This window comes from Bos indicus x Bos taurus, chromosome 14 (assembly GCF_003369695.1).
Source record: "Bos indicus x Bos taurus breed Angus x Brahman F1 hybrid chromosome 14, Bos_hybrid_MaternalHap_v2.0, whole genome shotgun sequence".
Lineage (NCBI taxonomy): Eukaryota > Metazoa > Chordata > Mammalia > Artiodactyla > Bovidae > Bos > Bos indicus x Bos taurus.
Window position 1 is genome coordinate 4044975 of NC_040089.1, and position 17801 is coordinate 4062775.

Genomic DNA, 17801 nt, shown 5'->3' on the forward strand with positions numbered 1-17801 from the left:
GGCTCCCAGTAACCACATGTGGAATGAACTGCCACAGGGGAAAAGGGAAATGAGGAGGAGGGGAAGGAAGGGGCTGGATGGCTGAGAATTCCCTGGGTCACAGATGAGCCCCACTCTGTCTGTTTATTAAATCCCTGCTGCCGAGCAGGAGGCCAAATAAAGACACCCCCGAGCTTGGGAGTCTGATTTGGGTCGAGTGGGGCTGAGGGAGGTCATTCAAATTAAGCCATGTTCTCATCTAGTTCAAAATACTCATGCCCGGCCCATTTTTAGGAACGGAGGTCAGCAAGAAAAAGCAGAAGAGCCCCTGGGGTCAGCACCTGTTCCTTCTCTTCTTTTGGAGGCTTGGCAACCCTTGAGGAAGGGAAGTGTGCTTCTCACACCCACCTGGCCCCCACCCCTGCTCTTCTGGGGGACCCCCGCAGGCGGATGACAACGGCTCTCCCTGAACTTTCCTAGTCCTCATCTCAAAATAAGGACATCAACTCACCCCTCGCCCAGGATGTTCTGAGAGCAGGGAGAGGGGCCACCTGTAGCCAGAGGCAGGCAGGTGCTGAGCCAGGAGAGGGGCTCACAGAGCGCGGCAAAAGCGAAGCCGCCCACCTCCGGCCCCCTGCCCCTCCAAACTTTCCAAACTTGCAGGCAGCTGCTGCCTAGCGAGGCGGCTATTTCAGACCAGGCTGTAAAAGGGACCGAAATACCCGCTAAAGTCTATAATTGGACGAGTTGTCAGGCCCTGTCCCGGGCTTCTGAGCGACTTCTCTTTGCCGCCTGGGGCCCGACGCTGTTCCTGCTGCCCTGACCCCTCTCCAGCCTCCTGCCCCCACCCCCCAACCGCGACCCCCAGAGGGACACCCCATCCTCCTCTCCCCCTTCTTCCGGGAGCCTCCCGCCCCTCCGGCCCCTGGCACTCCAGGGGACCAGGCGACTCCTTCTCCGCTCGCCCCGCCCCCGCCCCTTCGCCCGCCCCGCCCCTCTTAGCCCCCCCCCCACTGCCCGCCTCCCTCATCGCCCCGCCCACCTCCGGGCCCCGCCCTCCGCGCTCCGGGCTGGGGATCCCACCGCCCCGGCCGCTTCGCCCCTGGGGGGACCAGAGCAGCTTTGTTCTTGGGCAGCAGCTGGGCTGGCTGCCGCTGCTGCATTTTTTCCCCCCCAAGGAGGTGTCTCCCGTTTCCTTATTTTTCTGTTTCTCACAAACTTTCTGTTTTATCCTCTAAGTGCCAAGCCTCACCTTTTTTACAGTATTTATTTAGTTAGTGGTCGGATAAGTAGCTCTCTCTCCGGACCCCGGCCGGGGCCAATTCGCCAGAGCTATTACAGGTCTAATCTAGGGAGTCAGCTTGCTAGATTGGGGGGAGGGTGGGCGGTGACACCCCCCCGCCCGGGAGGGGGCTGCCTGGGGCTCGCGGCTTCTCCAGACTCGCTTCTTCTGGATCCGCCTGGACTGGGACCCCGGCTGGCATCCCCCTGAGCCTCGCCCCTGCCAGGTAAGGCCGGCTTCTCTTCTCTGCTCGGGGCTGCCGGGGGTCACAGGGCTTCAGGCTTCCCCCATCTCCTCCGCGACCAGGAGGGGAGCGTCCTGGGGGCGTGAGCCCCGGGGGCAATGCCCTCTCCTCCCTGGGATCTAGCTCTTTCTGGAGCACCAGCGCACTGAGCTCCTCAGGCAGTGTGGCCTCGGTCCTGACAGGTGGGCCTGTGCTGGGCCCAGGTTCAGAATGGGATGGAGCAAAGTCGGTGAGAAGCACCTGTTTGATTCCAGCCAAACAACCCTGGGAAACAGGAGCACAGGGTGGCTGGCGCCCGGCAGCCTGTCAGATGCAGGTTGGTTTCTGAGTTGCTACTTTTGAGTTGTTGAGACATCCTAGCTTCTTTTAACTTTCCAATAAGAAATTTGGAAGAGGAGCCAGAAAGATTAAAAAAAAAAAAGACAAAAAATGACAAAGAGAGTGAAGTGGGGAAGGATAGTGTCCCTTTGGTTTTGCATTCAGTGTCCAGGAGCTTTGCCTGTTGGTCTCAGTTGACATCTCTTTCCTATCTGAGCAGTGTGTCTCCCTCTCCCAACTTTCTCTGGCCCAGGAAGGTGTTTTTGTTCCTTTTCTGCAAAGCCAATCTCTGCAGCAGACCTGAGCTTCTTGTCCCAGGTTATAAAATGTAATTGGAATTAGTCACATTTTTGGGAAAATGTACCTTCCCTTCTCCCCACTCAAGTCCAGACTCAGAGATGACAGACAGGGGAGAGGCTTATCAGGCATGTCCTGAAGGGGGCGACCCCCCTGGTCCCCTCCACAGAACATCATTCCATTACTTGTCATCTTCCAGCACTTTGTACGGCACCCCTGTGGGAACACAGGTCATTCCAGCTCCCGTCTGTCTGTGTCTCATTGAGGATGTACACCCGGAAAAATCCTAGGAAGCCAGACTTGTGCTGTGAGAGCCCCCGGTGATAGGCCACATCTTCAGACCCTTTGAGTTTAGTTCACTGAGTTGTTCCAGGGAAGTTCTAAAGCCCAGGGCTTCTGTGTTGGGCTGAGTGGGGTGTGCTATCTGGTTGGCACTGATGCTGAAGAAGGTCAGGAGCCTTGCTGCTCATTTGGCTTCCTGGTCTTAACTCTGTTGCTCTCTCTGGCTGCCCTGAGCTGGGGGAGCTGTGCCCAGGGAGGTTCGGGTTCCTTATCTGCCAAATGGACATGATTAAAGCACACGGGGAGAACTCTGAGAGTGCCCGGGACCTCGTTGGCATGCGGTGGATCTAAGTTAGCTTCTGCTGCACAGACCCGGGGAGGGGGTGGCATCAGTGGTTGTACCCCCACCCCATCCTGCATCTCCTTGTCACTCTGCTGCTCAGGGGCCAGCTGTGTGATTTGAGGGAAATTGCCACCTTGTGTCGGTGGGTGTCCTGTGTCTGTCAAGAGGCTGGAAGAGTCGAGGGTTTCCTTTTCTGCAGATCCACAAGTGACTCTGGGGATCAATGGGGCCTTGAAGGGGCTTCCCAGGTGGTGCTAATGGTAAAAAATCCACCTGCCATTGCAGGAGACCAAGAGACTCGAGTTGGATCCCTGGGTTGGAAAGATCTGCTGGAGTATGAAATGGCAATCCACTCCAGTATGCTTGCCTGGAAAATCCCATGGACAGAGGAGCCTGGTGGGCTACAGTCCCTGGGGTCGAAAAGAGTCAGACACAACTGTCGGAACACACGCACACACCTCCTTGGGGCCTTGAAAATGTTGGGAGCAGAAATTTGTAACTTTTTTTTTCCCCTGGAGCTTCTTCAAAGTTTCGTCAGGTTCTCGAAAGTTTTTTCATTATTTACAAAATGGTTAAGGAAGTGGCCTACAGGCTGATCCAGCCCTCAGATAGTCTTAATGCTTCTTAGGAGCATTTTGCATTTGTTTTGATTACTTTTCAACATAAACTGAATCAGGAGATTTCATGTACACATCTTAATCTCTGGCTTCTCTTGAAAAGTGAGAAGATGGGACAGCCTTGGGCTTGTGTCCCAGGGAGGCCATCCATGTGGCTGCCCACCAGCCAGGCGGATGCCCCCTGGTCATCCACAGTCATCGGTGTCACTGGTGTGACCGGCAGGGGGCTTGCCCCCTCTGGACTGGAAGGTCCAGCTTCTCTCTCTCCCTCTGGCTCCATTCTAAGAGGATTGCAGATAAGCAGAGTCACTTTCAGAGGAGAGAATGCAGAGAATTCCCTGGGAACAGAGCTGTGGACTGTAAGAAAGAGCCTCTGTTGCGGAGGAGAGAAGACCCGTGGCTGATGGAATCTGCGGGGATGCTGTGGAGAAGAGACAGCTGACCCACTCTCTCGGTCCCCAGAGGGTGGAAGCAGGAGGACCGGTGAATGAAATTTCACTGGATGCTGGATTCCTGTCCAGTGGGAATATCGGGTCACAGACAGGAGGGGTTCCCCTGGATTCAATCACTGGGGGACGAGGCTCCGATGCTGGAGGGATTTAAACAGAGGTTGGACGGCCATTTCACAGGGCCGGAATGGGTGCTGATCTGAACGTCGATGGCCATGTGAACATTTAAGGTCTTCTCCCAGCTTGAGGGTCTGCACTTCCTAAGTGCTTCCTTCCCTAAAATTCTGCTCATCCACTCTGGCCCCCTGCTCTTACTTCAGGGCTGCTGCCAATAGAGGCCAGCATGGGTGTGTGGTCACTCGGGTCAGGACTGTGAACTCTCTGTGGGTCATTCATTTCTTGGTTTTGTGAACAAGGAAACCGAAGGTGAGAGTCTGAATGGCTTACCTCGGGACAGGTAGAGGGAATACAAGAGCCAAGATTCAAAGCCACATCTGGGGGATCAAAGCCCTTATCACACCAACAGAAGGAGCCACCATTACAGATGCAGGCAGCTGAGGAGAGCCAGAATGAAAAAAGCCCACAGGGATCTTTAGGGTGGGAAAGGTCCCTGAGGAATTCTTAGCCCATCTTCTTACTCAAGAGTGGAAGACAAGGCAGCTTGCCTGACAAAAACAACTTTAATCATTTTTATTAAATAAATATTTTTATTAATAAAAATCAAATAACAGAAATCAATAAAGATGTATCTGGTAAGATGAGAAGAGTACAGTTGCCCCATTTTACAGATGAAGGGACAGAGTCCAGGAGAACGTGAATGACTTGACTGTTTTGTATTTAGAGACAGAGATGGGTCTTAAATGCATGTCTACTGAGAGATGCCTGGGCATAGAGGGCTTCCCCTTGGTCTTCCTGCCCATTGTGCATGTGTGTGTGTGTGTGTGTGTGTGTGTGTGTGAAGGCCAGGCGGCCACACTGACCTCTCCTCCTTGCACTTTGCAATGAGTAAGTGAACAAATGTCCACAGGAATTGCAACGTTGAATGAGTGAATGACATGTAGCACTCCTCAGCCTTATGATTTAGCAAAATTGGTCGCTTTCTTTGTGGTTTGCTAAGTTGCTTCTGTCGTGTCCGACTCTGTGCAACCCCTAGACAGCAGCCCACCAGGCTCCCCTGTCCCCAGGATTCTCCAGGCAAGAACACTGGAGTGGGTTGCCATTTCCTTCTCCAATGCATGAAAGTGAAAAGTGAAAGTGAAGTCGCTCAGTCGTGTCCAACTCTGTGCGACCCCATGGACTGCCACCTACCAGGCTCCTTTGTCCATGGGATTTTCCAGGCAAGAATACTGGAGTGGGGTGCCATTGCCTTCTTTGTGGTTTAGTAAGCACCATTTTTTATCGCTTCTTCTAATCCTTTTGGTGGATGTGCCCCTCCAACTCCCCATTCCCACTTGCTGCCTCAGCGAGCATCTTTCTGCATGTGACTTCCCCCCCTTGCGATGCCTTCCCTGAGATTATTCCTAAGGAATAGGCATTCTGGGTCAAAAGGCACGGCCATTTTAGTGGCTCTCAGGAGGTTTTGGGACTGGGCCTTTATGAGAAGCCAAAAGCTGGGTAACATCGTGGTCTGAACAGAGGGAAGTCTTGGCCGAGATCCAGGGAATGTGCCGACCAGCCCTCCCGCTGTGGTCATGGAGCTTGTCGGAACCCTCTAGTGACAAACCCCATTTGATGGGGTTAAGTTCTCATCTGCTGTCCGCCTGCCTTAGCTTGGACACTGCCAGTTACTGTGTGCTCACTACTTCTAGCTAACTCTGCCTAAGTTCTGATAGAGATGAGAACATCATTTTAATTTCTTAAAGTTGGGTTCATAATACAGTTTTGGAAAAAAAAAAAAAAAAAGCAATTTGCACATCCTTTTTGTTTGGAGCTCTCTAAAGAGAAGACTTTCTTTTAACTGCATCCTGACAGAGAGGAGCCAATTGGAACTGGTCTTGACTGCCCGGCAGCCAAGTAGCTGAAGCCAGAGTGTGCTGTATAAAAACAAGAAAAAGCAAACTGAGCTCAACAATCCATTCAACAAAGTCTCACTTGAAAATCAAACAGTGCTACAAGCTTCTTTGGGGTGATAGATTCATGACCACACAGGGCTTTACCGGATAGTCGTTCCTTTAACAGGCTCTTTCTTCTCAAGCCTGTGAGATGACCATCACAGCCACCTTGCCCCATCTCCTCTACCGGAGTCTGACTCATCTGTCCCAGCCTTTGCCTACCTTCTCCTATCCTACTCCCGGGGCAGAGAAACTGCCACCTCCCAAGGGGAACCAGTGGTTTGTTAGTGGATATCACGTTAAAATGAAAGCTTTCTCCCTGCCACCTCTGTCTGTCAGCCCTTACTCCATGTTTTTGGCGGTACTTAGAATAATTAAAGGGGGCTTCCCTGGCAGTCCAGTGGTTAAGACTCTGTGCTTGCAATGCAAGGGGTTAGGTTCCATCCCTGTTCAGGGAACTAAGATCCCACATGCCATGTGGTGTGACCAAAGAAAAAAAAGAAAAGTAGAATAATTGAAATCTCCTTTCCCATGACATTTTTTTGACCTCTATAAAAACAAGACTAGTGTGACCCTAAGCCTGAGCTTGGACCCCATTTGGTCCCAGGGTATATAATCCACATTCTCCCATCACTCCTGGGGATCAGTTATGCTGCTAACCCCTGTGCAGATGGACAGCCCAGTGGCCTGTCCATCCGGGGCTTACAGATGTTTAGTCCCTCAGTAAGTAAGCAGCTGAGCTGGGACTCAAACCCATGTCTTCGTGCAGAATCCATGGGCTGAACCAAAATTCCGATCTGCCTTAAGTGTGTAAGATAAATGTATAACATTCATCCAATGGACAATCTTTGTTCTTTTTAGAAAATATTTTTCATTAGAATGTCTTAAATTATAAAAGCAATGAAAGCATGTTTTTTAGCATTTAAATACATGTATGTTTGTTTTATTTTTTTTTTTATTAGTGTATAGTTGCTTTACACTTGAAAGTGTATTTTTACAAGGGCAAAATTATTGGCAATGTCCTGTGTTTTCATCTCCCCAGCTTATCCAGTAGTAACATTCTGACAAATACCCTTTCAGAATCTTATATCCAAACATACACATCAATCAAAAATCCAACATTTGAACAATTGTAGCAACAATGACTACTACAACAAGTTTACCTACCACTGTGTCTAGCTCATAGGAGGGGCTCTGTTAATAACTGAAAGGTTGAATTGCCTGTTTTGCCTGGTCTAATGGTTTCTCTGAGGCCACTGGGCTGTGGGGCAATGGTCTTCATTGGCCTTCAGCGAAACAGACAGGCAGGATAAGACCCTGGATGGCATGTTTGCAGGTCTCTGTGGAAACACCTACTGCAGCTCAGCTTTTCCCTTTGCTCCTGAGTTGCTGTGGGCGAGTCCGCGTGGGCTTTCCCTGCAGCTCGCTTCTCCCACGAACCCCGCCCTCCCTGTGCTCCTCGCCCCCTGCCCCCCATGCTGCCACAGCTTCACGTCTTCAACTTCTGTCATCCCCCAAGGGCTGGTCTGTTTCTGCCCCTTGCTAGTGAGTTCCTGGAGTTCACGGGTTTTGTGTTTCTTATCTCTGAATTACTAGTGTCTGCACAATGGTGGGTGCAGTAAGGAACTTAGTACATCTTTGTGGGAGGAAGGAATTTCCAAACGGTGATAATCAAGTGCCTGGCACATAGTATCCGATTAATAAAATTACAGCTTGGTTTAAATCACAAATAAGGGAGTGAAATATCAAGATTGGAAAAGTGGTACCGTTATTTGCAGTGTCTGGCACAGCGTCCCACACACAGGCATGCATGGCGGATGTTAGTCCTTCCCATCAGCGTGGCGTGGTGGTGGTGGGGTGGGGGGTGAGCTCCGAGTGATGACCAGGCAGCTCTGGACCTTGGGCATTGCTGGGGGTCCCACTGAGCCCTAGGGGCCTGGATTCGTGGACTGGGCTGTGTTGGTGGGTGTAAGTCTGACTTGGGTCTGAATTTGGCCCTTCTCTTGCTTGTCTGTGTGGTCCAGGACCTTTTAGAGAATCTCTACCGGAGCCAAGGGGATGGGCTCAGAAAACACGGTGAGGGACAGCTCAGGGCCCGGAAATCTCTGGTCAGTGAGTAGATCTGACATCCTTAATGCCTGGTAGGTCAACTTGCTAGAACCTTTAGAAGGTCGTACAGGCCCCAGGATTCCCTGTCAGACACACCAGCCTGTTCTTATGCTGGAAAAGAAAGTCCTGAACACCTGATCACAGAGGATCACCCCTCCCTCAGATGATGCACTGGCTGTACAGCACATACTGAATGTACTGTGCTAAGTCGCTCAGTCATGTCTGAGTCTTTGCAACCCGGTGGACTGTAGCCCACCAGGCTCTTTGTCCATGGGATTCTCCAGGCAAGAGAGTGGGTTGCCATGCCCTCCTCCAGGGGATTTCCAACCCAGGGATCGAACCCACGTCTCCCACATTGCAGGTGGATTCTTTACCCTCTGAGCCACTGGGGAAGCCCAAGAATGCTGAGGTGGGTAGCCTATCCCTACTCCAGGGGAACTTCCTGACCCAGGAATCCAACCAGGATCTCCAGCATTACATACTGACTACAAATACCTGTATCTCTTGCCTCTTTGGTTGGTCATTTCCTGATAGCCCTGCCCCCAGGGCTGTGTCCGGTTAGTGCTCTGAATGCCTGCTGCAGGCCAGATGTGTTTAGGGCCTCAAGGGGCAGATACCCCAGTGCCCTGAGGCCAAGCTGCCGCCGGTGTGTTCAGGCGGGGGTTTGGGTGCCCCTAGCCAACCACTCACCAAGCAGCAGGACTTACTGGAACACACTCCCCCCGGCTAATTTCTGCAAGAATACTAGACAGAGTTAGTCATCACTTTATGTAGGAGAAGAGACCTAGAGCGGTAGGCGACCTGTCCAGGGGCAAATGGCCAGATAAGAGCAGAAGCCTCTTTCGCTTGTGCTCCCCCAACTTTGTCCTCCCCTCCCCTCCCTTCCCTTCTCTGTGTCAGCGTGTTGTCTGTTAAGGCTGGGCTCTCACATCCGGCTTCCTAGAGGGTAAACACGGAGCCTTGGAGGAAAGTGGAGAATTCCTCAAACTATTTTTATTTGTTTTTATTTTTTTAACTGGAGTATAATTGCATCACAATGTTGTTTTAGTTTCTGCTGTGAAAGAAAATGAATCAGCCATGCACACGTATCCCCTCCCCCTTGAGCCTCCCCGCTACCCCTCACCCCCCACCCACCCGTCTTGGTCATCACAGAGCAAGCACCGAGCTGAGCTCCCTGTGCTATGCAGAAGCTTCCCGGTAGCTTTACACATGGCAGTGTATATATGTTAGTGCTACTCTCGCGGGTCGTTCCACACTCCTTCCCTGCAGGGTCCACACGTCCGTTCTCCTTGTCTGTGTCTCTATTCCTGCCCTGCAAACAGGTCATCAGTGCCATTTTCTAGATTCTACACATACACATTAATATATGGTATTTGCTTTTCTCTTTCTGACTTTCTTCACTCTGTTCACCCACGTCGCTGCAACTGACCCCACACTATTTTGAATGCCTTGTTCCTCTCTGGGGCTGTGTTCCTACCATGTGCAGTCCCGGAGGCAGGAACTCTGCCTGGTTTATCTCCGTTGCCGAAGCTCTGGTGTGGGCTTGGGTGGGAGTGGGTTCCGTACTGGGCCTGCGGTGTGAGTGAGCGCCTGTATGGGTGGGTGGTTGGTGGTGATGAGGTGGGGAGGGACGGAGGGGGTGCAGAAATGCATGACTCCCTGGGTGGAGGGCGGGCGAGAGAGCCGACTGACGAAACGGTGAGTGAGAGACCAAGCCCGCGGGTGGATGGATGCACGAGGGCCTTGTGATGCATTAACGTCGCCACGAGTTGATCTGCCATGTGTGGACTGTTCTCAGGTGAAAAGGAAGGAAAGAGGATGGGGTGGCAGGGTTCAGTCCTCAGAGAGAACCTTTCAAGAGGCTCTTCTCTGTCGCTCCTGCGAATTCTCCCACCGAGAAATGCTCAGACTGGGTTTGAAAAGCCTGACTTCACTGGACATGGCAAAGCACAGAGGTGATGAGCAGAACCACTCCCACTGCCGCCCCCCCTGAAGGGGAGGTATTTCTGGAGCTTTCTCTTCGCCTTAGTCCTGGAGTCCCCATACAGTGATGCCAGAACAGCGGATCCTTTGAACAACAGTGAGCCGGAGCCCCGGGAAACACTGGGCACGAACCTCCCTGGTCCCACTGTGTCAGGCACATCTGTGCATTGATTCCCTGAGAAGGAAACACCCAGTGGGGGTCTCTGTTCCTGGTTCCTCCCCAGGCATCCCTGACCTTCCCCACCTACTCACACCTGTGGAGCATGGGTCCTGGAGATCTGAGAAGCTCTCTTAGAAAAAAAGAAACACCCTTTGTGACTAGACAGAGACGGTAACTCCTGTGCTCATAAGCCACATGCTTGCTCTATTCTCAGCACGTAGAAGTTTTAAGATTATATTTTTTAGTTTTTTTTTTCAAAAAAATAAAAGAGAATGTGCTTTTATTATCTAAGTCAATGTAGAGTTAAGTTAGTGGAGACACTCTGTCATGGTTATGCTGATGCATGGAGTGCCTGCTCTGTGCCTGTCACCCTTCCAGGCCCTGAGACATGACCGCTAAGTCTAAGGAGCTCCGTGGAAAACACAGACCAATAAGCTGTTGTGCTTAGTCGCTCAGTCGTGTCTGACTCTTTGCACCCCCATGGATTGTAGCCCGCCAGGCTCCTCTGTCCATGGGGATTCTCCAGGCAAGAATACTGGAGTGGGTTGCCATGCTCTCCTCCAGGAGATCTTCCCAACCCAGGGATAGAACCCAGGTCTCCCACCTTGTAGGTGGATTCTTTACTGTCTGAGCCACCAGGGAAGCCCAAGAATACTAGAGGGGGTAGCCTATCCCTTCTCCAGGGGGATCTTCCTGACCCAGAAGGAGAAGGAAAAAAGATCATAGGAAATAAGATAAAATAACATAAACACTAGATGAGGGGATGGGAGGAGCCAAAGCTGCCTGAGTTCACCTCTGCCCACCCCCAGAGGGGAAATGCCTTAAGTTCAGCTCAGTCACTCCTTAGGCTCATGTATTGATGGCCCAGAAAGAGGGAGAGAGAGACAGTTATGCTGGAGCCCATCATAATACAACCTGAATCAACCCTGAATATTCATTGGAAGGATTGATGTGGAAGCTGAAACTCCAATACTCTGGCCACCTGATTCGAAGAACTGACTCATTTGAAAAGACCTTGATGGTGGGAAAGACTGAAGTCAAAAGGAGAAGGAGATGAGATGGTTGGATAGCATCACCAACTCAATGGACATGAGTTTGAGCAAACTCTGGGAGACAGTGAAGGACAGGGAAGCCTGGAGTGCTGCAGTCCATGGGGTCACAAAGAGTCAGACCCAAATGAGCTACTGAACAACAGCAACACACTACAATATCAGCTTCCCACTTGACAGGGTTCAGAAGATAAGGAGGTCAGTTTTAATATTGTTTGTGAGATGATAAAACAGTATCATCCCGGGGGTCTGTGGGAGCCTGAAGAAGATAGTGACACTCCCTCTGTGGGAAATCAGAGAAGGCTTCACAGAGGAGAAGACGCATCCTAGGGGTTTTGAAGGATGAGTAGGAGTCTGCCTGGCAAGGAAAAGACTGTTGTCATCCCAGAGGTAATGACAGAGGCAGTGGCAAAGACTTAGGGCAATTGTGGGGTGTTGAAGAAAGAGGGGGAAGTTGCTGAGGCTGGAGGAAAAGGCTCATGAGGAGCCTTTTCGGTGGGGACCACGAACCTGGAAAAGGAGATCGGGACCAGACTGAGGGCCAGAAGGAGAAGGCTTTCTGCTGGGAATGACGTGAACAGACCTGTGTGCTCCAATGACAACTGTGCCCAAGGCCCTTTACAGACTTACAGAGCTTAACCCACAGGGTTACAATCTGGTTCAGATGTCAGAGTCTCACCCTCAGAAGGAAAAGTGTCTTCAGAGATTCTGGGGTCCTGGGTACCCCCAGGGCTGAGCCAGGAGCTTGGATGCTAGACTACAGCATCTCTTAAGGTAGGGGCTCCAAGTGAGGGCTGGATCCTCCCTTCAGCTTCCTCACCCGAAGATGGTTAACATCTCTCGGACACTGTGCAGCTCCAAGAGTGCAGGATTCTGAGATGTTCTTAGTGCCTTGCGAGGTTGCCAGCACCTGGTTACTGGGGGCACTCAGGCTTAGGTGGAAGCATGAGAGGGGCTGAGAGTGGATTCAGTTCAGTTCAGTTCAGTCGCTCAGTCACAGACTCTTTGCTACCCCATGGACTGCAGCACGCCAGGCTTCCCTGTCCATCACCAACTCCTGGAGTTTACTCAAACTCATGTCCATTGAGTCGGTGACACCATCCAACCATCTCATCTTCTGTCATCCCCTTCTCCTCCCACCTTCAATGTTTCCCAGCATCAAGGTCTTTTCAAATGAGCCAGTTCTTCATGTCAGGTGGCCACAGTATTGGAGTTTCAGCTTCAACATTAGTCCTTCCAATGAATATTCAGGACTGATTTACTTTAGGACGGACTGATTGGATCGCCTTGCAGTCCAAGGGACTCTCAAGAGTCTTCTCCATCACCACACCTCAAAAGCAACAATTCTTTGGCTCTCAGCTTGCTTTATGGTTCAACTCTCACATCCATACATGACCACTGGAAAAACCATAGCCTTGACTAGGCAGACCTTTGTGGCAAAGTAATGTCTCTGCTTTTTAATATGCTGTCTGCTGCTGCCAAGTTGCTTCAGTCGTGTCCGACTCTGTGTGACCCCATGGACTACAGCCTACCAGGCTTCTCTGTCCATGGGATTCTCCAGGCAAGAACACTGGAGTAGGTTGCCATTTCCTTCTCCAATGCATGAAAGTGGAAAGTGAAAGTGAAGTCACTCAGTCGTGTCTGACTCTTAGCGACCCCATGGACTGCAGCCCACCAGGCTCCTCCATCCATGGGATTTTCCAGGCAACAGTACTCGAGTGGGGTGCCATTGCCTTCTCCCAATATGCTGTCTAGGTTGGTCATAACTTTTCTTCAAAGGAGTAAGTGTTTTTTAATTTCATGGCTGCAGTCACCATCTGCAGTGATTTTGGAGCCCCCCCCAAATAAAGTCAACCACTGTTTCCACTGTTTCCCCATCTATATCCCATGAAGTGATGGGACCAGATGCCATGATCTTCGTTTTCTGAATGTTGAGCATTAAGCCAACTTTTCCACTCTCCTCTTTCACTTTTATCAAGAGGCTCTTTAGTTCTTCTTTGCTTTCTGCCATAAGGGTGGTGTCATCTGCATGTCTGAGGTTATTGATATTTCTCCCAGCAATCTTGATTCCAGCTTGTGCTTCATCCAGCCCAGCATTTTGCATGATGTACTCTGCATATAAGTTAAATAAGCAGGGTGACAATATATAGCCTTGACATACTCCTTATCCTATTTGGAACCAGTCTGTTGTTCCATGTCCAGTTCTAACTATTGCTTCCTGACCTGCATACAGATTTCTCAAGAGGCAGGTCAGGTGGTCTAGTGTTCCCATCTCTTTCAAAATTTTCCACAGTTTGTTGTGATCCACACAGTCAAAGGCTTTGGCATAGTCAGTAAAGCAGAAATAGATGTTTTTCTGGAACTCTCTTGCTTTTTTGAGGATCCAGCGGATGTTGGCAATTTGGTCTCTGGTTCCTCTGCCTCAAGCATGGGGCAGTGGGGGAGTTTGGAGTAGACCACTCTCTCAGACAGAGGTCTCATGTGGTGGTACAGAAGGTACTGTTGACTTGAAACAAGTGCTAGAAAGGACTCTCTGGTAACTTCCTTTAATTGAGTGCTCATAGCTTTTTTTTTTTAATTGACTGGCAACCGGGCACTGTGGTAGGGACCCTAATCCTTCCCATAAGCTGATGGGGCAGGCTAATCCCCTTGTTACAGACGAGGCGCGGAAGCTTAGACAGTAGCTGAGATCATGGAGCAAACCTGACAAGTGCTGGACCCGGGAACTGAACTCCAGTCTGTCTGGCCCCACGGCCCGTGGCTCTCTGTTGACTGCCAATCTCAGCTCCAACGGGGGCTGAGAGCTGAGATTGGCAGCGGGGGACACCACTTATGACTCCTCACTGTCCTTCCCCCCAAAAATGAGGACTCTACTGGGTCGGCACCTCCCAAATCAGAGTGGGCACTGCAGCACTATTTATATGCATTGCTTCATCAGACCAGACGCTACTCAAAATAAGTTAAACAGAAATATCTCTCTGTGTCCTCAGGACCCTGTAATCGGAGACAGTCTCTTGTAAAATGAACTGAGACAGTCTATTTGGGGTGGGGCGGTGGAGAGAGAAAATAAAGAACAAAATCAAGAAGAATTCAGTACTGAACATGAAAGAGAGAAGAACAGGGTTACGGCAGCTGTCGGATGTTTGCACAGACTCACAGAGCCATCACGGGCCTTGAGTGGTTTCTGGTGCGGATGGTGGGGCTCTCTCAAGGGAAGGCATCCTTCTCTGTGCTGCCCCATTGGCCCAGGAAGGATGCAGGGGTGCGGTATCTGGATGGACTTTGGAAGTCAGCCCTTGGAAAAGGATTCTGGGAAAGCCAGTCTAAGCTGAGTTGTCAATCAAACATGAAAGGAGGGGAAGAGGGGAAAAGACACAGAGCAAGGAAGGAGATTAAGGACCCGGGGTGGGGAGGGCACTTGGAAGGGCCTGGGTGAGCGCAAGATGGAGCCATTATCTGCAGAGCCATATAAAGTCCAAGGCCTGTCTGTGGTTTGGAAGTGAAAGAAGCCCAGTCAGACTGGCTTAGATTTTTTAAAAAATGGGGCTGGAGAAATATTTATCCCCAACACAAAAGCTCTGAGTGCTTGTGGACTTTGGGCAACACTGGGCTAAGGTGCTCAAGCGACAAAACTCATCTCGTTCCCCTCAATGGGTGGCTTCCTTCTCCATCAGGATTCCCCCACCCCCGGGTCATGGCAAATGGCCCTCCACAACTCCAAACCTAGCATCTCTATCAGAAACACGCCTCTCTTCCCGGAAACTCCAGCAGAGTTTCCAGAGATGCCGTGGCTTGAGTTTCATTCACAGTTTTTAGCAACTGGCAGAGAAACGCGACTGGCATCTGGTCTCTTGATAAAAAGAACTGATAGGAAATATTTTTGAATTCCACAGCACAAAGAAGGAGGTTAGCAAAGCACATTTCTCATTCTGTGTCCATCCCCTGCAATGAAACTGATCCTGCATTTTGGTAGCCTGGGGTTTAAGCTGATTCCATGTGAGTCTTTCAGTGTCTGAGTAGAAGGAGAGCTGGGTGGGTGTTCTTGCTGGTAATTAGAACTAGACTCCTGAAGTCCCGAGTTCCCTTGTTTCCTCCTCTTCTATGAGACATCAGCTAGTGCTTTCATTCTGTAGAGGGCAGGGAGCAGTCCTCTGTGGTTACTGATGGTATCTGTCTACGGCTGAATTCTAGTTCTGCATGTTCCTGGGTGTATGATTTGAGACACATGTGTTAACTTTCCTGAGTTTGAGATTCCTGGATTCTAACCACCATTTGGTCAGCTTGTTGTGAGGAGATAAAACAATTCAAGTGAAACCACAGCATGGCTCTGGCTACTGTTTACATCGTTCATGCCACTGTACGTTCACCACATCTGTTATCGCATAACCTGTTGAACCAGCTGTCATACTGTGGGTTTGGACATGTATTTTCACTGCCCGAAAAATCCTCTGTGCTCTGCCTGTTCATCCCTCCCTCCCCTCACCCCCGACACACTCTTGGAAACCACTGATCTTTTTATTGTCTCCATAGTTCGGCCTTTTTCATAACGGCACAGAGTTGGAACCATACTGCATGTAGCCTTTTCAGATTGGCTTCTTTCACGTCGTAATATGCATTTAAGGTTCCTCCAGGTCTTTCCATGGCTAGCTGGCTCATTTCTTTGTAGTGATGCATAATCTTCCATTGTCTGGATGGACCACAGTTTATTTATTGATTCACTTGCTGAAGGGCATCTTGGTTGCTTCTGCGTCTTGGAAGTTATACATAAAGTTCTATAAACATCCGTGTGCAGGTTTTTGTGTGGACCTAAGGCTTCAGTTCCTTTAGATAAATACCAAGGAGGGTGGCTGCTGGATCACATGGTAAGAACATGTTTAGTTTTGTAAGAAAGCACCAGAGTGTTCTCCAAAGTGGCCGCGCCATTCTGCGCTCCCACCAGCAATGACTGAGGGTTCTCGTTGGGCCACAGTCTCGCCTGCATTCGGTGTTGTCAGTCTTTGGACTGTTCTAACAGGTGTGGAGGGGTGTCTCGCTGCTGCTTGAATTTGCATTTCCCTGATGACAGGTGATATGGAATATCTTCCCCTGTGCTTGTTTTCCCTCTGTATATCTTCTTTGGTGAGGGGTCTGTTAAGAACCTCAGCTTATTTTTAAAATCAGGTTGTTTTCCTATTGCTGAGTTTTAAGGGTTTTGGGTTTATTTTGAAGAACTGTTCTTTATCAGATGCATCTTTTGCAAATATTTTCTCCTGATCTATGATGTATCTTTTTATTCTCTTGAAGATTTTGTTTGTTTGTCTATAGTTGAAAGTGCACCACAGAGGGTTCTCCACCATGAAAGTCACAGGAAAACATTGGATCACGGGAAGCAAAGCAGCAGCACAGAAGTACCCTAGCACTTCTGAGACAAAGTGCGGTAGTTGACCGTGAGGCCGACGCTGTGTCAGCAGGGCAGGGGGCGGGCACTTGGTTCCTCTGCCTGCCCCCACCCTGGCAGCACACTGCTTTCCCTAAGGGCTCTGTCCTCTGCTCCCTCTTCACTTTTCCAGGAGGGTCTCCTGCCCCATTGTTTCTTCTGAGCTAGACTCAGATGTCTTTGACTTCTCCACCCGGGTGTCTTCCAGGCGACTCAGACTCACTCACTATGTCCTGCTTATCGCCCCCACCCCACTCAGTGCCTGGCTCCCAGATGTTCAAACTGGAAGTCTGGTACCATGGGATCTGCAGCTGGGCCACTTGAAAATGTTGGCGTTAGTTGCTCAGCGTGTCTGACCCTTTGCAACCCCATGGACAGTAGTGTGCCAGGCTCCTCTGTCCATACTGGAGTGAGTTGCCGTGCCCTCCTCCAGGGGATCTTCCCGACCCAGGGATCGAACCCTAGTCTCCTACATTGCAGGCAGATTCTTTACCGTCTGAGCCACCAGGGAAGCCCAAGGACCACTTGACCTCCTTACTGTCTTAGGAAAGATTATCAGCATCTCTCTTTGGATGTTGCACTGGCCTCCTTGTTGGTACCTCTGCTCCATCCATCCTTCTCAATAGGGTTTTCGAAATTGCACTGATATAGGTCACTCCCTTGCATGAGGACATCCACTGCTTCCAAGGGCAGAGTCTGACCCCTTTTACTAGGTTACTGACCAAGTCCTTTGACTGTCTTTATTAACATGGATTCTGGCCTTGTGGTCCAGCCTGAATTTTCATCATTGCTTTTACTTCCTCATCTAAATACTTTACTTATTGCTCATAAGTGATCCTGGAAGGGAGGCGGGCTATTCCTGGTGAAGACAACCCTTATCTCCCTGCCTGCTCTCCACCCATCTTTCCCGACTCCGCTCAGGTGTAAGCTCCTCCAGGAAGCCTTCCCTGACTCTCAGGCCTAAGTCAAGTGCTATCAGAACACTGACCCTACAGAAATGGAAGCATCTAATTGCTTATCTGCGTCCACTATTAGGTCTGAAGCTTCTTGGACAGTGTCCTGTTCTGTGCGCCTGGCACTTAGTAAGTACCTGACCTGCCTTCAGGGCATAACTGAATTGGGGAATAGTTAGACATCAAAGGCCTGGGACCCCTACGCAGTTAATACTGGCCTGTGACATAGGTGTTATACGTGAATGGTTTGAGGTCCAGAGAGGTTAAGT

At 50.4% G+C, this 17801-nt stretch overlaps 1 protein-coding gene across 1 annotated transcript in view; it reads left to right on the forward strand.

The window, feature by feature from the left end:
* The first annotated feature begins 1043 nt into the window (after positions 1-1043).
* COL22A1 (collagen type XXII alpha 1 chain) overlaps positions 1044-17801 on the forward strand; it is a 224079-nt gene continuing 207321 nt past the window's right edge. The window contains exon 1 of the mRNA XM_027560770.1: positions 1044-1487. The gene's annotated coding sequence lies outside the window, so the exon portion shown is untranslated. The remainder of the gene's footprint in view (positions 1488-17801) is intronic.